This window comes from Schistocerca serialis, chromosome 5 (assembly GCF_023864345.2).
Source record: "Schistocerca serialis cubense isolate TAMUIC-IGC-003099 chromosome 5, iqSchSeri2.2, whole genome shotgun sequence".
In the NCBI taxonomy this organism is placed as follows: Eukaryota; Metazoa; Arthropoda; class Insecta; order Orthoptera; family Acrididae; genus Schistocerca; species Schistocerca serialis.
This window is the reverse complement of record NC_064642.1, coordinates 151,184,436-151,209,109: the sequence shown is the minus strand read 5'-3', so window position 1 is coordinate 151,209,109 and position 24,674 is coordinate 151,184,436.

The following is a 24,674-nucleotide window of genomic DNA, read 5'->3' as shown; positions in this document are numbered from 1 at the left end:
CGCGGTGGTCTAGCGGTTCTAGGCGCTCAGTCCGGAACCGCGTGACTGCTACGGTCGCAGGTTCGAATCCTGCCTCAGGCATGGATGTGTGTGATGTCCTTAGGTTAGTTAGGTTTAAGTAGTTCTAAGTTCTAGGGGACTGATGACCACAGATGTTAAGTCCCATAGTGCTCAGAGCCATTTGATTGCTGCGCAAACAAGTTCTCCACGTACACGTACACCACCATTATTCTACCACGCAAACATGGGGTTTACACTCGTCTGGTGTGAGACGTTCCCTCCTGAGGGGAGGTGGGGGGGGGGGGTCCACCGGGAGCCGAAATGCACAATAAACCTGAAAGTGGTTCGGTGTGGGTCGGCGGAGGGGTGAAGTGGACTGCGGTAGTCGTCGTGGGGTTGTGGACCACAGCGGCTGCGACGAAGCTCCACCGTCGTGTCTAGCGCCCCGGTTAACATACAATGCAATACAGTCAACTTCACAACGAATATCAAAATATTCCTATAGGCTCATGGACATTATCTGGTTAAATGTAAACTGCAATCTTCTCGTGGACATAATCTACCACTAATTGACAGAAAAGCCTTAAATGTGCTTGATATAACTTGACAGAAAGTGTTAAGATAAATAAATTTAAAAAACGGAGATTTGCGGTTGTGGATACATATATACGTGTTACAAGATTCAATATGAGGGGCAGATAACGTTTCTATGGCAGTGAGAGGTTGAATTCATATCGAAAACGATCGATCAAATAATAAAAGATAATCGTAAATATCGTTCTTAGTTACGTGAGAATACTAAATATTCAACCATATTTTTTTCTTCAAAATGTGCAAATCAATTTCGACGATACTAAATATACCAGTGCTGATAAAAATGGTAAGAACATACGTAATCAGAAAGACATACGCATATAAAGTAAGTCTTCGAGCTAATGTGAAAATAATTCGGTTATACCATGGCGCAGAATTGATATCTGCCTCAGCAGTAGGGCCTGTGTCTAAAACATGAATATCTGCTAATTTACCCCCGTGCTGTGTGAGAAGTAAAAAAATCAATTAGTGACATAAAAATTTCTATAGTTTCGGGTAAGCATAACTCTGAATCACTTTGACACACAGTGGAAATAAATATGAGGACCATTAACCGAGAGGCGTTGTTGATAAAGTATTTCCTACATTCCCAGAACAGACAGTTCTGGGGCATGATACTTTTTTTTAGCTTTCGTAAAATAATGTTAAGGTATTATGTTTTAAACCTCTAACAACATTTTTAAAAAATATTCATTATGCACACGTATCTCCGAAGTAAGTGCAGAAAACGTTGACAGATCAGTTATTCCGTACAAAGACAATAATGGGTAATGCAGCATGACCAAAGTCTTTATTAATGGAGCATTAGTATCCATGATTATAAACAGACAGGGTTGGAGGAAGGACCTCTTAAATGTATTTCGTTCCAGCACGATGATCTTTAGCGCAAATAATGTAACACCCTAATTTTGAAAGGAAATGACAAGATGACAGCCAACAAAAACAATCTGTTGTAATTATTATGTTCGTAAAGAAAAATACACAGCTAGACTTGCTTCACTGGAGTAAATGTTTCCCGTATACTTATCAATCAGTTTAGAGCGACGGAAAACGCGTAGTATCGTGTAGATATAGCCTATCTGATTGGGTGTAAGAAAAACCAGTTATTTTCTCAGTTAGGATGCGGTGGAAGTGGAAGAAAATTGTACTAAGGTGCAAAAATGGACCTTCAGCACCAAAGATATTTCACACCTAAAAAGTGTAAGTTTTGAGAGCAGCAAGGCGTTTCCTAACAAAGAAAATAATTAGAATAGAAATTATGTTTGAAACCAAATACTGAATCGTTCATTTTACAAGTAAAATAACTGTTATTTGCCGCTATTTTCTGCATTTTGATTTCCACACAACAGCAAATTACAGGTAAACAAATTCGTAACAGAAAATCACAGTTCGGAAACCAACTTTGTAGCAACGCTTTATCGGTCACTCTTGTAGCTATTTTCAACTAAAATATTGGTGATATGGTTGCTTTAGTGTGTATGAAGATCATAATTTTTTCTGTCTTTAACGGTGGAAATAATGGTTACGGATATGACTGACGATTGATTCATTCTTCATAAAAATTCTAAGCATTATTTTCCATGTTAAAGCAATTCATTCGATCATCTACGCATGAATATTCTACGAACTAAGTGTCTATCCACTTTTTCCCTGAAAGAAGACAACTCCAGTTCGCATTTTCCCTGCCGCTATGTTATGCCAAAGACAGGAAAAAAATTTTTTACATACTTAAAGTAGGCGAAAATAGTTTTACAGATTGAACAGACCACTTGAAAAAAAGTAGAGACGGTATAAATCAATGAATGTACCTTGAATCTGTAGCTGTTATTCTGGAGCTATCATTTTAACTGTAGGCTATCATGAGGAATGTATGATATCCTATAAATTTCGGCATCTAAAACTTCTCCGAAGAATGGTGTAGCCATTTTGTGTTGGCATCAAACCTTTCTTAAATAATATGAGAGGATGATGATGATGATGATGATGACTGATTTAGAGAGCTCAACAGCACGGTCACCCTTACTGGATCAAGAAAGACATCACCACGTGGTTTGAACGATGTCTACCGTCACAAGCGAAATTACTACCGCGCTTCCCTGGAACATTTATTAGCAATTATCTTCAGAATGTCGGGCTTTGTCAAAGTAAACACGTGATTCGGCAGTGATAAAATGAATTTATATCTACCTTGCTTTGTGTTAAAATACACCAACCGTTTCGAGAAAAGAAGAGTGAAGATGGAAAATTTTTAAGTGCCATTTCCTCACAAAATGCGTTTTCAGTGCTGTTGTGTTCTCAGTACGGCGTTGCATGTCCCTAGACAGGATGCATGTACCAGAACACGGAGAAACTCTTTCAAATATGCGTTAGTAGATGGCGCATGGTACTTGTGCTTAGTTGGGTTTCCCTATGTATAAACGCTATCTATTTACACAAGTAAGACCGTTATTGATTTCGAGCCAACAGGTTCATCTTCAGACGGCTGTTCATGTTTGTATTGTATTTTTTGTTATTTACTTGCGCCGTTGGACAAAAACAATCAACAACTAATGTAAACAAAACCAAATGTAATATAAACGTCAACGTTTGTTGTTGTTTACATTAGATTCTAAAAGGCAAACAGCAAATAACTAAAGTAAACAAATCCAAATGTAATATAAACGTGAACAGCTGTCTCTAGACGAACTTGTCGGTTCGAAACAGAAAACAGCGCATTTGTGTAAATCAGTAGCATTATTAACAGTGGCTAGTTGGTGTTTTCGTCTTTGCAAGAATCATCCTGTAAAATTTACTTATTGTCACTTAGATGCACTCCGCTTCCTGGTATGACATTTAGAACATTCTTAATACAATATTTATTTTATAATTCGTCTCACTACTTTTTGAGGTGATGCTGTGGGCAACATAATTCTGTGGTCTCATAATATTTCTCAATTTTTTTGCGTACACGTCAGTTAAGTACAAACTGAGAGACATGTTTTCCAATCTTCTGAAAAATGTTATATCTGGCACTTAGAACGTTTTCCGTATCCGTTCTTCATTGTCCTTACGACCAGATAAACTATAACACTTAAAATATTTAGCTCATTCGCTTCACAATGGGTGGTTAATTACAGCACTGATACTGATATGAGTTGCTGTTTAATGTAACGATAATGAGCCGACTTAAAATGCTAGAACTACCTGTTGAATGCGGATGGTTGATCACTTAATAAAAAAAAAAGTAGAGGTCCAGGCACCCACTTCCTCTCCGCGTCAGTTTACCTAGGAGGTCAGATATTGCACTGTATTTTAAAATGTTACACTGTTGCCGGCATAGGATAGGATAGCGGTCGGGTCTCCATCCGAGTTGAGCGTTGTCCTTACGTCAGTGTATGAAACACATGCAACTGAAGTAAGTCATACCATAGGGAACAAAAGCTTCATATGGTGGTGAAAAATCACTACGGAGGAGGAGGAGACAGTGTACCCTACACATAACAATCGTACGGTGTTATTCAGATAGTCTAAGGCTGTCAAAAATATTTAGAAGAGGAATTGTTTCCATCTCATGGTACGACACAAAGAAAAAAAATATAAAAGAAATGCTTAACTGTACTCACAGGCTTATCACAGCGCTTTGTTACGGTCAACGCAACTATCATTAGAAGAACAGTTATGTTTGAAGATATATAAGGGCCTATGTAACGCATTTCGTAATTATAGTCCCACACCCCCCGTAAACAATGTCCGAATGTGTCGAGAGCCATTTAAAAATGCGTTTTCGATGAAAAGGTCCCCCTCAACAACACACGCGACGTAATACGGGCGCACGATTATACAATGGCAGCAGTGCGGCAGTGCCCACCCGCATGGAACAGACAGACGTGGCGGCGAGCTCCGGCCTGCAAGAGTTACGCGACGTACACGTTTCCAATAACAGCCGACTTCTTTTGTTCCTTAATTGCTCGGCATTAAGATATCATCCGCTTTAAAATACGCAAAGCCATTTGCTGCACGCTACGGTATCGAGCAACACTTACGGGGCCATTAATTCCGGCGAGTGGGAAAGAAAACGTAAAGTTCAAGACGCGGGACGGTTACAGCCTCACAAAAAGGCTTAATCCGGCCGCCTTTGAGTTACTGCCCGTTCACGTCAAACCGGCGAGGCCCGAAGCCCGCGGAACGCGCTTTCAGCTCCGCCCCGGCCGTGGCCAAAGAGGGCACTTTAAACGTTACGAGAGATTTTGCCCTTAAATGAGTGCTAATGCGACGATAAAGAAGTATGCTTTTTTTCGAACCTATTTCTTGCTCTGCAGGCAGGAAATCTCTGTGACTGGTTCTCGTAGCGCAAATGACTCGTAAAGTGGATACCCCAGTATGTACTTAGCGGTTCTGTTACACAACACTTCCTCTTTGCCAGTTCTAAAAATCACTGCAGTTCTTTGTGTTGTCTTGTTTCTTCGGAAAAAAACTAACTGTACGATGTGATGGTTTTAATCAAATGTGAAGAACCACAAACACAGGTTTTAGGTTCTTTGCCATTGTATGTATACTACAGGGACAACTATTATATTCGACGAGAATTAACACCTCCTGTTAATGAACCTCTCAGCTTTCCTCTTGGGTTTCCTGTAGTTTCCCCACATTCTCCCACGCGATTATATGGACCATTTCTTGAGCAAGACACAGAAGAGTCCTTCCAACAATTGTATTAATGCAGATGAACACTGCAACTCCCATAATTTCACTAACAACAGAACGGTACACGTTTATTCCGTCAGGTGGAGAAGAGAAAGTAAAATGTAATCTCAACGCCATCACGATTTACATTTCAAGCCGTTCTATCCAAGCCGGCGGGAGTGGCCGTGCATTTCTAGGCGCTACAGTCTGGAGCCGAGCGACCGCTACGGTCGCAGGTTCGAATCCTGCCTCGGGCACGGATGTGTGTGATGTCCTTAGGTTAGTTAGGTTTAATTAGTTCTAAGTTCTAGGCGACTGATGACCTCAGAAGTTAAGTCCCATAGTGCTCAGATCCATTTTTCGTTCTATCTAATGTATGACAATAATAAAAACGCTATGTAAAATATTTTTATTTAATTTTCTTGTTTTTTCAATATATCCGACATATTCGTCTTGAGTGAAATCATCATTATATATATATATCAAAATTATATATCTTTTTTCAATCTCAGTTGCACATTTTTTAGTAGTCTGTGGTGTAGTTCCGATGCGGACACAACTGGTTGCTAATGTGGCTACATAGATCTGAAGATGATCCAGAGAGACCGAAACTAGCCACAGGTAAAAAAATAAAAAAATAAATAAAATTATTTATATAGAAAAAAATTTTAATTTCTTGCTTTTATTGGTGCAGGTAGGAACATGAAATGACGTACTGTCTGATGGCTTTGGTCTGAAGCTTCGGCCGATTTTTGTCTAAATAAACTTTGGCCGATGATCGCGAGACGAAAGCCAATAGGCTTTACGTCAACAAATAACCACAAAAGCCTCAACAGTTTTGTAAACAGCGGCTGATTTTCTTGGTTTAATAATTAGCATAGCACTCTCCCTTCAAATTTCAATGTGGGAGGAGTCATTTAGGAACTTCGGCGTACTATGTCTGTATACTCTAGCATCTTAGTGAAAGAAGATTTCGGAACTCTGAAAGGTTTCTTTTCTTTTTCTTTCTTTTGAGATCAGGTTTATTACTCCTCTTTCATCGCCTCAAAAGTAAAATACTTTATTGTACACGTAGTGCTCACACATTTTGATAATTAAGGACCGTGTAGTTCAACTTTGCATTAAAGAAGATCAGAAAACTGTTCACAGTAACATATTTATTGAGATTTCTCAAAGTAGTCTTAGCAGTAATAACCAGTTATAAGTAATCGCGCTGCAATACAGACAATTTTTTTCTCTCTTTCTCTGTGTGTACATTTATCTGTTTATTTTATCAGTCTTCGCTTTGAATCGTTATTCCAAGAAAGGTGGACTACGCTGCTCATTTAGGTAGCATCTCGGCGAGGGCGGTACATTTAGAATATTTCGAGCAGTATGATGCGTCGCGGAGGATCGATAACACAATTTTTTCTGTTTGCTGCTTCATTCACGGATGGTACACGGGAAGAAGAATTGGCTGCATAGCCCCATATTTCTTCAATTTTACCCTCGCAGTGACAGTGCGAGACGTCTGCTGGAAGAAGCAATCCGTTTCTTCACACTCTGGTTCTCCAGATTTTAACATCTGTCTGCGCTGCTTATGGTCTTTCCAGAGGCGCACTCCACTGCTACATATCTGTGACGCTCTCGAGCTGACTGAAAACAAGAACGAGACAAATCGCTTACTCGTCTGTGAATTTTCTTTGTTTCTTCCATTAAGCCACTTTGGAAAGCGTCTCAGAGACGTATATATGTATTTCGTGATTCTGGAGGTTTTATCTGGTTCACGCTACTCGATTTTTTTTCTCTACCCCGAAGGACAGAAAGGGCTATTTTCCGATTCAACCAAAATCCCAGCATGTTGGGAGTGACACAGAGGGGAACAGGGACAGTATTGTGAACTCCTGCGTTTTCCTTACAACCAAGATAACCTCCCGGAAAGCTTGGAGTTATTTGTAACTTATTCCTGGGCAGTATGGCTCAGCCAAATATGAGACAACCTTGTGTATGTTTGTGTTTCGCGCGTGTAGGAGAAGTGTGTCGATGCCTTATCTACAACAAAAGAAAAGAACTCGATAGTATCTGATTGCAGTATTACAGGAGAACAGCCTGAGCACGTCATATCCTATACATATTTCGTGAAAATACTAATAGGCAGTCCGACAGAAATGGTCGGAAACGTTATGTATGAATTTTTGGAAGAAACAGGAATCGTTATATTCTAAGCAGACTGTGTGACCATTATGCTTCTAAAACCGTGTATCTTGCATAGGGACCATGACACCAAAGTAACACAGATTAGACATTTATACAGCCAGTCTCCCTCGCTCACTGCACAAACTGAATGGGGCTGAAAATCGGTATTACTGGAACTGTACAATGTTATGCGGGTATACAGGGTAATGATGGTAGAAACTTTCAAGGATGATCGAGAAGAATAGCTGTATCACTTTGTCGCAAGGAACTCTGGTCCAGAAACGATAGAGTCGGAAGTTATAAGCGAAAGTCGTTCTCATACCTCTGATAGTGTAATACATATACTGGTACTGTTGTTGCTAAGATTGTAGGAGGAAACTTTCAGAGGTGCTAGTATGGAGCAAAACAAGAGAAAAATGTCACGTAAACGTGGGCTCTAAAAAGCATATCATAAGAACTATGAGCACTTGCTCATCTTTATTACTGTGAAACACGACTCTTCTTATCAACAAGTGCTCACAGCTGTTTAGGTGAGCACGTTTGAGCCCATGTTTGCTGCACATTTTCCTTTTCTTCCTTTTTTTTCTTTTTGGTAAATTATCTCCTCCCAACATTTGGAAAACAAAGAGCTTGCAGCAGAACAGGTCCCTGTCAGAGGAATAAGAACAATTTTCGCTTATAACTTTCCGACTCGATCGTTCCCTGACCTGGGTTCCTTGCTTCAGATTCATAATTTACCCCTCTCCATCATCCCTGAAAGTTTGCAACGTCATCAAGGGATCACTCCGTATATGTCGATGTAGACATCTGCCGATTATAGACAGCACTAATTCCGGGACTTTGCAGGTAAGCAGACTTTGAGGGTGCCTGCTACGTGCAGGCTTGTTGTCATCATGGGCCGGCGTGCACCTGCTTGCAGCGGTCACGAACAATGGTTTCCCGTCGGCGCGCTTGACGCTGTCTGCAAAGAAGGGCGGCCGCTTTCAGAAAGGTCAGCACGTTTGGCTCCGCGAAAGGTCACGCGTGTCGGCTTGACCCGAAACGCAGCCGCAGCGTCCATTAATAAACAACGTCTCACTCGGCCGGCAGCTTGCCGGAAAGCGGCGCTAACGCATTCAGAGCGCATTTACAATTCAGCCCGCGGAGTCGGCACCGTAACACGGCGATTGCATGTAGCTCGTCAGTTATGCGCCGAGACGAGGCGCGTTGCGCATTCGCGCTTGCGTGTCCGCGCGCATTACGTACATGTCGGCGCCGCGCCGGACGCCAGACGCCATAGGGGCGTCGGGTCCGGAGACTGCACCGAGCGCTACGGTTCGGTTCGGTTCGTCTCCAGCGCGTTCTGCCGGCTGTCAGTCGACAACGGCAACTGTCGGGTTGAGGACGTTGCCGCAATAAATACCTCCTGCGAGGAGTCCCCTCAGAACACAGACAGGTAATGTGACTGATGAAATATGCATTACGAGAGTTGTGACAAGTAAGTAATAAATATTCGGAATGAACATTTTCACTCCGCAGTGGAACTGCTCTGTTTGAAACATCCTGGCAGATCAAAACTGCATGTCGCGCCCGGACTAGAACTTGCCTTTCGAGACAATGCTCTTACTGACAGAACTATCCGGGGAGTCGGTAAGAACCATGTCCACGAGGCGCAAGGTTGCAAGGTGGAGTCCAGGCCAGACATGCAGTTTCAGTCTGCCAGACACTTGTCAAGCATTACATACCTTGGTTGAACTGCAAGCTACGGGATAAAAAGGGATAATGCAGCAGGGGCGCGTGCCCTGATCACTGTTTCAGTGGGGGCGAAGAAAAATGAAAAAGCGCGGAAGAAAAGAGGGAGAGGAAAGGTGAAACAGGAATTGAAAGAAGAAGAAGAAGAAGAGGCGGAGGAGGAGGAGGAGGAAGAAGAGGGAGAAGGAAATGAATTGAAGGGCAGTAAAATGAGAAGAGGATGGACATGTACGAAAGGGATTCTTGAGGAGATTCGGAATGGATTGTGTTGGGCAACAGTTCCGTAAGAACCTCGCTTTCCTTGGCCAAAGGCCCTTTTTTCTTGTTTTCAGCTACTGGACGGAGCCACTCAGGATATAGCAAAGGTGTCAACGCAAGAACAGCGTAAAGAGCATACTTCGCGTTGCTTTTTTTTATTGTGGCTTTGCACTGATCGGCAACGTAACAATGAAAAAAGAATCGCGTTGTTCTTGCAAACAACGTGACTTTGGAAAGCGTATTGTTCCATGTTTTGAAATGTATCATGCAAGAAAAAACTGTTATTGAAATGCAACCATTGTACTTCATCGTCAAGTTATACTGATGTCACTAAATGAATGAACAGGCTAATCAGCAATGACGGTTAAACAAACAAACAAACAAATGTGGAGATGTACGGAGGGCCTTCAGCTGTTCAGATCATGTATGAAATACATTATAATCTTTCTCTATAAGGTACACTGATAAATACATAAACCACATAGACTAATTATGCTTAAACATACGATATTCTAATGAAAAAGCGTGTTCAACCTGCTTCAGATAAGGCGGCTTTCTAGCCCGATCATGAGTGCCACTAATCCGAGCAACAGTCCCTGTTCCTGTACGTCCGAAATATGTGCGTTAACACAGCAAGAAGCTATACAAACCCTACAAACAGTTCGTTACCATAGTGTTGCATAAGATTTGGAATGTTGTCGTTTCAATAGAAATAAGGTGACGGCGCTGAAAATTGTAAAATTCGATCGTGGCCACTAATGCCCAGGGGACGGAAAGAGCTAAATGCAGGAAAACAACAGGAAATGCATATTACTATATGAGAACGCAGGCCTCTGAAAATTTCAGTGATTAAATCTTCTAGAGTTGTCGGCCGAGTTACGGCGTAGTCGTGAAGCAACGTTGAGGTCAACGTTATCATTACATCTACATACATACTCCGCAAGCCACAGCACGGTGCCTGGAGGAGAATATCCTAGGGTACTAGCAATTTCCTTTCCAGTACCACTCGCAAACACAGCCATGGAAAACGACTGTCTATATGTCTCCGTATCTTATCTTCGTGGTCCTTACGTGGCATTTCCGTTGGCGGCAGTAGAACCGGTCTGCATTCAGCTTCAACAGTGTTTCTAGAAAAGAACGTCACCTTCCCTCCAGGAATTCTCATTTGAGCTCCTGAAGCGTCTCCGTAACACTTGCGTGTTATTCGAACCTACCGATAACAAATCTAGCAGCTAGTCTCTGAATTGCTTCGATATTTTCCTTTAATCCGTCCTGGTGCAGATCCCAAACACTCGAGCTGTACTCAAGAGTGAGTCGCACTAGCGTCCTATATGCCCTCCCCTTTACAGTTTTATCACTCTTTCCCAAAATTCTCCCAACAGACCGAAGTCGATCTTCGCCTTCCCTACCACAATCACATGCTCGTTCTATTTCATCGCAACGCCCAGATATATAAGCGAAGTGACTGTGACAAGCAGGACATTACTAATGCTGCACTTGAACATTACATGTTTGTTTTCCCTGCTTATCTGCATTAACTTTAACTTTTCTACATTTCGAGCCAGCTGCCAGTCATCCCACCAACTACAAAATTTGTCTAAGTCATCTCGTATCCTCCCCTAAAGACATTCAACTTCACCTTCCCACACAACACAGCATCGTCAGCAGACAATCGCAGATTGGTTCCCACCGTGTCCACCAAATCACTTATATAGAAAAAATAACGCCCCCATCACACTTCCTTTGGGCACTCCCGAGGATAACCTTGTCTTTAAAACAAGGATATTTCGCCTGAAGATGACGAGAAGAAAGGTGACCGAAACTTGGGTTCGAGATGACACAGATAGCTCGGGGTTCCATTGGTGCACCATATTGTGCGCGTTGTGACAGCTACGCAGTCGCCCTCGTCGGATAGAGCTGCGACCTCGAGAGGAAGAAGCGGCACCGTGTGGATGGTGCGGTTACCCCGGCAGCTGTGCAGCTGGCCAGGCAGCGGCCACTTCCGGTCGCGAAAGCGGCGCGTGTCGCGGCTGACTGATTGTGTGTGTACCCGCGCGGTAAACGCCGGCCGCGCTGGTGCCGTCGACGTGTTTGTTGTTGTCCGCGGCGATGAGAAGCGCGATAGCGGCTTAATGACAGCGCGTAAACATTTGTGTCCGGGCGGGGCGGCGCAGAATCTGGCCGGCGGATCTGGGACATGCGACGGCCGCCACGCGCTCGTTACCGCCGAGGAGCGAGTGTTCTGTGCGGGCGTCATCTGCGAGGGGCGGGCCCGTACCGGGGGCTAGCGGCCACTTGTAACCTCATTCGTCTCCTGACACCCCGTGTAATAAACACACGAGTACCACTCCAGGCTGAGCCAGCGGGTTCGTCCCCGTGCCTTTTGTGGACTTTTCGGTGTCCAGTCTGGAGCTGATGAGTCCGTCTTTCCAGTGATACTTCCGAAGGAAGGAAGATAAAGGTTTAACATCTAATCGGTATCGTGGTCAACAGAGTCGGAGCAGAAGCTCGAAATGTTTCGAGGGTGGGGAAGGGAACCGCCGTGCCCTTGCAAAGTGATCATCCCGCTTGGAGAGACTTAGCCCTTTGAGCTCCAGTGATTTCTGCCACAAACCACCATTTTATTCATATTGTTTAAAGTACCAATGCCTTTAGCATGAGACCACCTACGCTAGGAAAGACCTGAATCAGGATCGTGATGGCTAAGATCGTTTAAGTTGTATAATAAATCTTTATTTCTGATCCAACTAGTTTCGCTGCGTTAGAGTCATTTCTTCAGGAATACAGATTTATTACATGATTTATTTCAAACGTTGACTCAACATTCTTTGTCCAACTGTGAGATAACTGTCTGAGCGTCAATAAGTCTGCAGTCCAATTTAAGTCAGAGGAGAATGGGAGGAATATCATCGTGATACAGAAACCCTAAGGCTTAACATCTTCGTGACAACATAAAGTGCGCAGTGACTTCCAAGACGAACTGTCAAAAATGTTCAAATGTGTGTGAAATCTTGTGGGACTTAACTGCTAAGGTCATCAGTCCCTAAGCTTACACACTACTTAACCTAAATTATCGTAAGGACAAACACACACACATCCATGCCCGAGGGAGGACTCGAGCCTCCGCCGGGATCAGCCGCACAGTCCATGACTGCAGCGCCTTAGACCGCTCGGCTAACACGGCGCGGCGACGAAATGTCACGCCCGAGTTTAACATTAGATTTCCTGTATCGTGATGATGTTACCCCCATTCTGCTCTATTTTAAATTGGACTACCGACCTCTTGACGCTCAAATAGTTTTATCACAACAGGACAGAGAATGGTGGGTCATCTACTGCTTAACGTTTGGAATAAATAATGAAATAAATATGTATCTCCGCCGCCGTGAAATTGGTTGGATCAGAAACAAAGCTCTATACAGATGAAGCGGTCTTATTCATCATGGTTCAATTGTACTGCTGCTGTGGATGCTTACAATTTAAAATTGGCCTGAATTTCGGCTGTAGTAGCAACGTAGGACTTCAAAACAAAATGAATAAAATGGGGGGGGGGGGGGGAGAGAGAGCTGCGGAAGACATCACTGGGGCTCAAAGGGTTAAGGATATGAAGGAAAACATAATAGTCGTCCTCCCGAATGTGAGCCCAATGTGCTAATCACTGCGCCACCTCACTCGATAATCCTTCTGAATGCGGCATACTACTGTAGCTTCAAGCGAATGATTTTCCCAAGCCGTCAGGTTTTTCCAGCACCTGTTGGAAATATAATTGAGAAAATCCCTGGCACGACGTAGCATTTTACAGAGATGCTATTTTGTCGAAAACTGACATTTTGAGACCGTGGCCGTGTAAAACATACAGGCTGATTCTTGCAGAGAAGGTAAGAGCAACCAGACACTTTTTATAATGCTTCACATAAACAGCGTCGTTAACGAATCGACAAGTTCATTACTAGACGGTTTGTTCACGTTAAGATACATTTTTGTTGTCGTTTACATTAGTCTTCACTTTCATTTTCCCATATGGTGAAATTTCTTGGGGTGGTGGTGCCCCACAGCCAAAACAGAAGTGAGAAACTAACTATAAGTCTGTCTCGTAACTATTTCAAACGATGTAAACAAATTACTGAAGCGAAAATGTTTTAATTAGTTACCTGAGTTACTTACGTATACAACTGATAATCTATCCTGTCTTTTATTACAATCATGTTTTATCTGATAAAATATGTTTTCTACAAAAAAATTCTTGCAGTTGACGCAAGTTCCGGATTGTTGTGCCCTTCATTGTCAACATGTGAATTTCTGTCAACAACTCTTTTTGAGGTGACTTTCCATCAATAACTGCTTTTTTAATGCGTAATCCGACAGACAACCGACAAAAGTCTGAGTGGCGGACGCAATGACAACGCGAGCCCCTTGCCACGATTTATTTATTCGAGTCAGGAGCAAATATGAGACGCGTTAATTAGCATTGAGAAAAAAAAGAGAGATAAAGAATTATGAAGCTGCACTACTGCTGCACAAAATCTTTCAACATCAATTGTGTTCGCATTCGCGAGCAGAAGGTTATCTTCTGTTCAAGATGCAGGGCATAGCTGACAGACCAGTGGGTGTTCCACCGTCTGTTGTTCTCCGCACTCACAGTCGGTGATATACGTAGGGAAGTACCACTTCTGGAGGTTAACCCTAGATATTCCAACTCCAGATCGAAGGTGGCTGAGTAACCTCCAACGAATCTATTTTGTTCATGCTCAGGTGTGAAGTTATTTTTAAGTCGATAAATCCGCAGTTGTTCCCAATGAAATTGTCTTGATGAAACTTTTTCTGCACCTCAAGCTTGGGGCCGCTGGAACGTGCCCATATGCCGGATGGTTTCCCTGATAAATCTTATTTATACTCTTCGCACTGACAGCTAATTCACGACGAGTTATATGGTGGCGCTGTGGCTGCGAGCTGGCAGAGTTTTACACGTGATGTAGCCCCGATGATCAGAAGCAGCAGCGATCGCACACTTGTTCGCGACCTGTGTGGTTTGGCTCGCAGCCCGCCTATCGCGGAAGAATGCGCAGTCAGTAAATCTATCATAGCCCAGCCGTGGACGGGGCTGGCGCGCTGCGTTTGTTTTCTGGCGCCGCGACGGCTGCCGTCAACACGGCCCGGCTTTTCCTTTGTGGATGACGTCACTCCCACATCAAAATAAACGTCCGCAGGCCAAAAGAGACGTTGCTACATACAGAGGGCGCCGCGCTCAAAATAATTGCGATCGCAGAGCGGCGTCGTCGGATCCCTACCTTTCCCCGATATGGCCCACGGAAATTCAAAGCGTATGATTGTTATCCCGATGTCGGTACAGTTTCTAGGAAAATACTGTAGTCTGACCGTCGTTTACTTCACTTTAAAGGGGATGGGTGGAGGCGTCATTGTGCTTTTCTCTTCTGCTGATTTCGATGCGGTCTGAACTTGCTAACAGATTATATTTAAATTATTTGGCACTTGCGTACGGATGACTGAAGGCGAATTTTTACAGGGAATACACCTCGACGCATATATAGGAACCTACTCGTTTCACTCGACTTATATATTTGTTACGGCATCACCTTTTTATTTACTTTTATTTGTTTCCAGTCAAAAATATATTTAATCAAATCAGCCAACAAATGGATTTATTACTTGATATAACATATATAAATCAAAATAAAATTAACGAGTTTCATCTAACCACTTACAACGTCTCGAGTTCTAAATAACCTCAGCCAAGACCACCCGGAATCGAACCTGAGTCCTGCAAGTATTGTACACTACAATTCAGAATGAGGACCCTTCAGTTGCCCATCCAGCCATTGAGATTGTTGTTTTCTGTCATTTCCCCAAGTCGCTTAAGGCAGATTCCGTGATGATCTCTTTGAGAAAGGCAAGACTAATTTTCTTCCCCAAGTCTAGATTTTTCTCTGTCTGTAATGACTTACTTCGTAGTCACCGGAATATTAAACCCTGATCTACCTTCCCCCTGCTCGGTTTTGTTGGCTGTAACTGTCCAAACCAAGGTGTGATGAAATACTATGTGTGATAGCCAACTATACTGGGTGGTCAGAAACAATTTGAAAAGCTTGCAGCCGGCCGGTGTGGCAGAGCGATTCTAGGCGCTTCAGTCTGGAACCGCGCGACCGCTACGGTCGCAGGTTCGAATCCTGCCTTGGGCATGGATGTATGTGTTGTCCTTAGGTTAGTTAGGTTTAAGTAGTTCTAAGTTCTAGAGGACTGATGACCTCAGATGTTAAGTCACACAGTGCTCAGAGCCATTTGAACCATTTAAAAAAAAAAAAAAAAAAAATTGAAAAGCTTGTAAGTGTGTCGTAGGGTAAGTTATGTTGATAAGTAAGTGTTAAGAAGAAGAAAAAACCGATACGTTGCGCCGTTTCCGAGTTAGTTAGGCAATGAAGACGTTGCGTGCGCAAATTGAACCGGCACGCCACATACAGTTAGTGTCAGTTGTTCTCATAGCGCAGATGATAGCGCATGAGACTGCTCAGACTTACTTCCGTCCTATGCCCTATTTCGCATCATTTTCTTGTTCGGTTCTAGGAAACCAAGAGAAACACGCCTTTGGCGACACCATCTTTGACGGGCACTTGAATTTGCGCTCGCAACGGCCAGACTGGCTAACTTCAATGCTAATTAACTCGGAAACGGTGGAACGTATCTATTTTCCATTAACAATTACTTCTCAGTACTATATACCCTGGAACACCCTCACAATCATTTCAGAATGTTTCTGACCACCCTCTAGCACGCAATAAGTATTTTTTTTTCTCATGTTAGACGATAAGTGTCACAGAAATCAATATGAAATGTGAGATCGGTGCATGATAATCGTTTCGGTAAACATACGTGCGCCGCGCGGGATTAGCCGTGCGGTCTCAGGCACTGCAGTCATGGACTGTGCGGCTGGTCCCTGCGGACGTTCGAGTCCTCCCTCGGGCATGGGTGTGTCTGTTTGTCCTTAGGATAATTTAGGTTAAGTAGTGTGTAACCTTAGGGACTGATGACCTTCACAGTTAAGTCCCACAAGATAAAAAAACCATACGTGCGATATTACATACCATACATGACGACAATTTTTCGGTAGCTTTTTGTTAACAACCCACCATTTCTGTGACGGAGCACGTTATCTGTATTCAAGGGAGGAGTGCGTCTAGCTTTGTGTGCACTGTTTTGGTTTGTGGGTCCATTACGCGTACCTCTCAATCTACGCTATTATCCTTCACTTGAGGCTGGATCTAGGTAAGTACAGTAATTTGGCTGAAAAGGACGAATTTTGCGATCAACGGTCAACCGCGCTGAGACACTGGCTCGCAGGCTCCGCCGTGAGACAAAGCAGCCCTCGCCCGCTGTCAGGTGCCGGCGGCTCGGCGGTGGCTCGTCTTATTGATTACCCGGACACCTGAGGCCTGACGCGTCGCCAGCTCTTTAAAAACGGACGGACCGTTACGCGGCCATCGACTGGCGGACGCGAATCGCCGGCCTGCCCGCAGGAGCGCACTTCCCGATAAGCGGCGATCCGCTGACACTGCTTACAAATTCGAATCGAGTGTTTGTCCTTCATATTTTATGCATGCACGGAGCGCTATAGTGAGACCGATCGTCTCGATATGCGAACAGAGATCCTGCTGGCTGTGATACCGCCGCCGCTCCTCGCTGAACTAGCTCCCACGTGGTAGGCGTGTAGCGTGGGACTCGAGGAGGGCGGACAGTGTCGAGGAACGAAGTCACTCTCGTGCAACAAAATATCGCATGGACGACTGTAGAGTGCTCTAACACGCTGTAGGTTCTTTTCTTAGACTTGTTCGTTGCCTCAGAGTAAACCATCAAACGACACATGAAGAAGTAGAATTCTCTCAGCTTTTAAGGGTTTCGCTGTCATTGGTTGCGGTGTTCAAAACTTTCAACAGTATTTGTAGCTTTAATACATTGACACAGGACACGCATTTTAAGATGCGCAGTGTTATTTGTATCCACTAGACTGTAATAAATCATTATGAATTAGACTAAATGATGGCTTGGTTAAATTTTAAGTGCCCTGAAAGCTGTTCATTGACTGTACTCATATTTGCAAAATTATAATATTCGCTGCTGACTCAAATGTAGATAGAAGAGCCGAGCTCTAGCTTACCGGATGGTCTAGACAATAGCTAATTAAAACTGTATGACACAGATTACTCGACCTCGGGTGTTTATGTCTACATCTATACACTGCACGTCACATTGCGCAGTGTGGTGGAGGGTACACTGGTTACCACTGTCTACGTCCCCCCCCCCCCTCCCCACTGTCAGTTCAAATGGCTCTGAGCACTATGGGACTTAACATCTGAGGTCATGAGTCCCCTAGAACTTAGAACTACTTAAACCTAACTAACCTAAGGACATCACACACATCCATTCCCGAGGCAGAATTCGAACCTGCGACCGTAGCGGTAGCGCGGTTCCAGACTGAAGCGCCTAGAACCGCTCGGCCACACCGGCCGGCGCTACATAATCGTTAGCATTTATGCTACCAAGGGTTTACCCAATAACAGCTGTGCATTCGCCTTCACTAACTAAGGTGAATACTGCCATTACTAGGCGCTACAGTCTGGAACCGCGCGACCGCTACGGTCGCAGGTTCGAACCCTGCCTCGGGAATGGATGTGTGTGATCTTCTTACGTTATTTGTGTTTAAGTAGTTCTAAGTTCTAGGGGACTGATGACTTTAGAAGTTAAGTCCCATAGTGCTCAGAGCCATTTTTTAACTGCCATTTCTGAAATGGCCAGTTGCCTCCGACACGGAACAGCTGACGAGGTTCCGAAACAAACATCTAAAACCATATAAAAGTCAGATATTCGCGAGAACAAGATAGGTAAATGACGGACGACCACGATAAAATTCGACAAACTGCTAAGTTCCTCCCCCCTGTAGAATACGTGCTGTAAGTAGCGGGGTAGCTGAGATTCCACATAGTTTACGGAATGTTTACAGAGATGAAACTCAGCTGTTGTTGGTTGTATTGGACTTAAGACAGCAAAGTCATCCATACTTTACACTATGTAGCCTGTGGCGTAATGATCGTAGCAGCGAGCTTCAGGAACCTAAGCGTTCGAGTCGAGAGGTAAGTCAACAGGGTAAAGCGGAATTGCACTGTCCGGTCTTAATCAGCAACATGCTTCCTATCTAAGTCTTCCTCCGTTAGACCTGCTGTGTTCTGTAATCTGGTACGGTAAATATTTGTTCTTTTAACTGGTTTTTGGGCCGTGCCCATTCAGCCATATCAACAGTAATGTCAGTTATGAGAATACGGACGTAAGGACAACACAACACTCTCCTCCCGAGCGGAGAAAACGTCCGACCCGGCTGGGACTCTAACCCGGGCCCCTTCGCTTAGGAATCCGCCGCGCTGAGCGCGCAGCTACCGAGGCGGGCGGAGGGGTAGGCTCTACCTGCCTCAGTGTGTCTACGAAAACACCAGTTACTATACAAGCACCCTATTGTCGGACCACACGCGCTGCGTAGGATTCGCGGAGTGATTGGAAACGTAGGAAAACACGGCGCGGACGCAGTCAGTGGCCTGCCGGCTCGCCGGCCAACGTGTTAATTAGGACGGGCGGGGGTGGCGAGGGGCGGCAGCGGGGGCGGGGGCGGGCTTAATCAGGGCGAGATGCGGGGGCAGATAGCGACCACGCACCACGCACGCTTGTCACCAGCTGCGCTCGCTACAACTCAAACAAAGCCACGGAGGCAGCAGCGAGGCATCTGTGCGAACAGTCTCAGAGATACCAGGGGCAGCGAAAGAACCCTGCCAAACAGGTAACACGTAAATTTACGAGTCAGCATAACGCCAACAAGAATTACGTTTATTAGAAGGATTTATATAACGGAACATCGGTTAAGCCACCTCTTACGAGGAGAGGAAAAAGCTTCAATGGTACTTCACTGTTATGCACAAAACGCAAGGATGATTCAAACTATTTTCTTAAATCAGTTTGCGGGAAGTATGAATGGTTCCTTGAGCGAAGTAACTTTTCTCGACCTTTCCCGAATACGCGAAATTTGTTTCGTTGCAGCAAAGAAGACTAACGAATGACTTACAGAAAGGTAAAGAATAGCACGGGGGTAACCGTTAAATTCTACCCCAGCCTCAATTTTCAGCGTCACTTTGCACTCAGCGTTTGGGAGATTTGGTGGTGCAGCGCATCACTAGAGTTTGTAACAGTAAGATCACTCTCAACACTTTGGTGAATCATTCATATTCCATACAGGCCGGTTCTTTTAAACAAGAAGACAGCAGCCAGCCATTACTGATAACGCTATTTATTCACTTAAATAGTGAACCGGCTTCGAAGCTATACGTTTATCTTCAGACGGCTTTTCACATAAAGATGCACATGGCTGAAGTTTACGTACGTTTTAGGCTCTTTATTCCCCCTTGTGCCGAAAGGTGTTTGGGATGATGGTGCCCTACTGTGAAAAAAGATGTTAGAAACGACCTGAAACTTAATGGCTGGGTTGACAACTGTGATATCCATGATATTTTCGAGAGGTACGCTGCGCGTACTGACACTGTTTCACCCTCAGGGTTCCCAGCCTTCGTCAACAAAACGTCTAATACCAGCACATAAATATAATGTCAGGTATTCTGGATCCTTATACTTTCGTGACGTGGCTCATATCTCAAAACGGACAGAAGGTTTTGACGGAACAGTGCGGCGAAGGTCCCGACTGATGAGCCAAAGCAGTCATTATGCCAAAAATTGCTTTGAACACGACGGTGATATAAAGTGCAAGGTCTGCTTCAGTTTCTTCGATATGAGGGCTGATACAACGTAACCGCCTGAGACCTACTGTGAAGTTTGGAAGATACAAGAACGGTATCTGGAAGTAAAACTGTGAAGGTGAGATGAGCGTCGTGTCTGCGTCCCTGTTGGTAAGAGGTTTGCCCTCGGAAGTCTACGGTCGGGGTTCGAGTCCAAGTCAAACACACAGTTTTAATGCAGCAGGAAGCCTCGTAACAGCACAAACACCGCTACAAATCGAAAGAGTCATTCTACAAACACTCACACTAACTTTAAGTGGTATGACAATCAGTAAGTCCACACGCCTCTGACCCTTTTCTGTAAGGAAATTTTAGCAAATAATTTGTATGTTATGCTTCGATGGTAAGACGTAATTGTTGATTAACGAATGACAGTACTATATGACGCTTGTACACTGATCCACTTGCTTGGTTACCTCTGAACGCATGATTCTGATCACAGCAGTCTGCTCCTTAGCCACATAGCCGCTGCTGGATAACATTCGTCCGGCCATCCATAGGCTTACTGCTGTTTCCTTATCTCTCTTACGCAAATTCCAGGATGTTTCCTTTGCGTAGAACACGACCGGTTACCTGCCACCTACACAATCCGAGCTTGTGCTCCGCACCTAATAGTCTCGTCGTGGGCACGATGCTTTCATCGTTGACAAAGCGTCTCCCGCAGTTACGTTTTTTTCTAGTTGAACAGACGACGATGTCAAGGCGAGCAGAGCCTTTGCTTGACACTTTAAGCCTGTTGTTCTTCGTAACAATACAAACACCAACACGGAGCGCACGACGAACACTTTACTTCACACCCTTCTTTAGGAGATATGCATGCTTCCTGCAAACGTACCGTGCCGAGCTACCACCAACAAAGTGAATGGCTTTTTTAATTTCCCCTACATTGTTCTCCACAGTGAAGCACAATTCACACACGGGACCATGCGTGTCTGAGAACGTCTGTGGATTTTCACCTTCAGTGACCTCGCTTTCGACGGGACCTTTAAACCCGATCTCGGAATGCTGACACAGACGCGAGTCATCTTGGCAGCAGGGTATAAGGCAGGTGCCACGGGGCGAAGCAGCGGCGCTCCGATTATATTGACCGCTTTTATTCCAGCGACACGCGCCACGCCCAGCGCCCGCCTGCTCCAACTTCGTCTCTCTCTCTCTCTCTCTCTCTCTCTCCCCCTCCCTCCCTCCATGGCGCTTGTCTGCCAGCCTTTCAATTTGCAACGCGGCGCGGTCGGCCGCCGCGGCAGCGAGTTTGTCGTTACAGCTGACAATGCAGGCTCTCTGCTGATGCAGCGCGCCATTGTACAATTTCTGCGGAAAAAAGAGAGACAGAGGCAGCGAGAGAGGCGGGCGAAAGAGTGCGGGGGTGGCGGCGGGGGCGGCGGCTGTGGAGGAGCGCGCGCTACCGGCTCACGTGGTCGCCGCTGCCGCTGCGGGAACAATAAGAAAGGCAGATATTGTCCGCTTATCGGGGGCTCAACAAATGCGAGTCCAGCCTTGTTTTCCGTCACGTCATCAGCCGGCGGCACAATGGATCGCGGCGCCACCGCCGCCGCCACCGCCGCTGTGTCCCGAAACACCCGCCCGCATCATCAAAGTGAAAAATTGCGGAGCGGATGTGCCCGCCTTTCCGCTTTGAGTCTCTTTTGTGGCGCGGCATTTAATACGCGCATTAATAACCTGGCCGCAGACGTAATTTTCTGAAAGTATCGCGCCCATAAATTGTCTCCTAGTAGCATTCGCAGGTCGCGTGCTAGTGAATTCTTTTGGGATGCACCCTCGTCTCCAGTTGGTGCACGGCCAGGGACATCAACAATTTCGCAACCACGCGATTGGTAGCCTTTCATTGGTTCTGCAGCTGAAGATAGCCAGGCAGGGAGTCTTTCCTTGCCAAATAAACACTCTGATACATTTAGGAAGACTGAATACAAATGCAGACAGAAGCTTAGTCCAAACTATTTCCGAATGAAAAAAAATTATTGATAGTGACCCTCCATGTTCTTCAGTTATAGCTCGCTTACAAGCAGTCGGAAAAATACGTTATTCTTAATCACAACAGAATTTGTGGTGATGTGGCACGTCCTCAGTACTTGCATTTTTCGTTCCCACCGTTGTTTTTGAAGGTGTATGAAGCGATTATGAGAAAACACACGGCCTTTTGATCTTCCTCATCATTTTTTATTTCGTAAACTATTTTTTAACAAAACTTCATTAAATCATAAAACTGAAAATGGTTATACCTTAAGACGCTAAATGTCATTGATTTTTGGGAAACAATGACTGCTGTTAACACTTGATATAGACAAACGTGGGAGTTGGGAAAGGACGGACAAAATGCTGCTGTTCTCCTTCGACGTGAAGGATGTATACGAAGTGGAACAGGCTGTGACATGTTGAACCACGTCTGCCACCGTAGCTGACTAGTCGGCGCAGCTAACAGGCACGTGGGAGACGCAGGTTCGAATCCCGATACTACCGGTGAATTTTCTTTGGTGGAATGACTGGAAGGCCATCCAGTCAGCCTCCGACTGAGGAACGTTACCAGGTCTGCTAACAGGACAGCGGTGAGGAGACAAAACGCTCCTTCGTGCCGCATCCAGATGACGTCATTGGCTTAGCATGACAGAGTGGTCGGTCTGGACCGATTGGCAATTCTGTGGCCACAACAGCGGTGATATTCCGTTTTTTGTTAATGAAAAATTTCAGCCAGTTAGTCACGAATGATATAAGGGACCATCGTAATACACAAATTTATGGTGACTGTTTGCAGCAGAGCTTGATCGTTCCGAAGTACAATGACAGAACTGAAAGTGCTTGTTCTCTTAGGGATATCCCTTATTATCTGTTACAGCTACGGAAGATGGTTCATCAGAACCACAATGAATATTATATTGTTGTGTCGTCCGCAGAACGAGATATCGTACAAAAGTTGGTACCTCAATACAGCACCGCAAGTAAAGACAGTCGCTGCCAAACGCATTACGAATCGGAGACATCGGCGTAGACATGTCGCAAAGTATTTCCTTACACCGCCCCAGCCGGAAAGTTATTTATGTACGAGCGTAGTGCCGCTCACCCACTCTCTATGTAATCAGCGATGAATTGCTTACGACGACAGTATCGTTAGTACAGATCCGGCTGCGTGCGAACAGAACAGCTAGTCTGAACTTAGTATCAGTTAATGACTGTTGTACTCTGATGTGAAACTAGCATTCTGTAACGAGTACTGAATGTTACAAGCGTCGGCAACAGCACCAGTTACATGTCATAGGCGTGGACACTACTTGTTCCCAAAGTTAAATATCTACCATGTCTGGCCGGCCGCTGTGGCCGAGCAGTTCTAAGTGCATCAGTCCGTAACCGCGCTGCTGCTACGGTCGCAGGTTCGAATCCTGCTTCGGGCATGCATGTGTGTGATGTCCTTAGGGTTAGTTAGGTTTAAGTAGTTCTATTTCTTAACTCCCATAGTGCTTAGAGCCATTTGAACCAATCTACCATGACCAAGTTTTAGTAAATTACTAATAATTTGTGTGTGTGTGTGTGTGTGTGTGTGTGTGTGTGTGTGTGTGCTGTAGTATCCTCTAGACCTCCTCCTCAACTACGCTTGCTACAATAAGCCACACTCATATTTTTCGAAGTAATGGAGATGGGAGTGAGCTATGGAAACCAGCAATAAGAGACTTAAAGTGAATAACAGTACGTATTTCTGCTTCAGATGAGTACGAGTAGCTGGATACGTGGTTGTGAGACTACATATCCAACGTTCCGGTGATCAACCTCCAGTCAATTGTGGGTTTTATTTTCTCGAATTTATCCCTTCTTTCAGAGCTGGTTTGTGTGAAGTAAGCCAGGCTGCACTGTAGTTCGGAGTTCAGTTTAACCCATAGAGTCTTCATAAGACTGGCTGGGTAATTCTGTTAAAAACTCGGAGGAAAACAGGGACATAAATTTTCCAGTATGGTGAAGTCATGAGGTAGCGGGCAGGCACGTATAAAGATGGCGGTAGTATCTCGTACACAAGGTATAAAAGGGCAGTGGCATGGCAAAGCTGTTATTTGTACTCAGGTCGTTCACGTGAAAGTGTTTTTGGCGTCATCATGGCCCCACGACAGGAGTTAACAGCCTTTGAATTCGGAATGGTTATTGGAACTAGACGCATGGGACTTTCCATTTCGGAAATATTTACGGAATTTAATATTTCGAGATCCATAGTGTAAAGAGCGCACCGAGAATACCAAACTCAGGAGTTATCCTTGACCGTGGACAATGCAGTGGCCGACGGCGTTCACTTAACGACCGAGAGCAGCGGAGTTTAAGTAGAGATATCAGTGCTGAAAGACAGTTACAATGCGTGAAATAACCACAGGAATCAATGTGGGACGTTACACGAACGTGTCCTTAGGGGCAGTAAGGCGA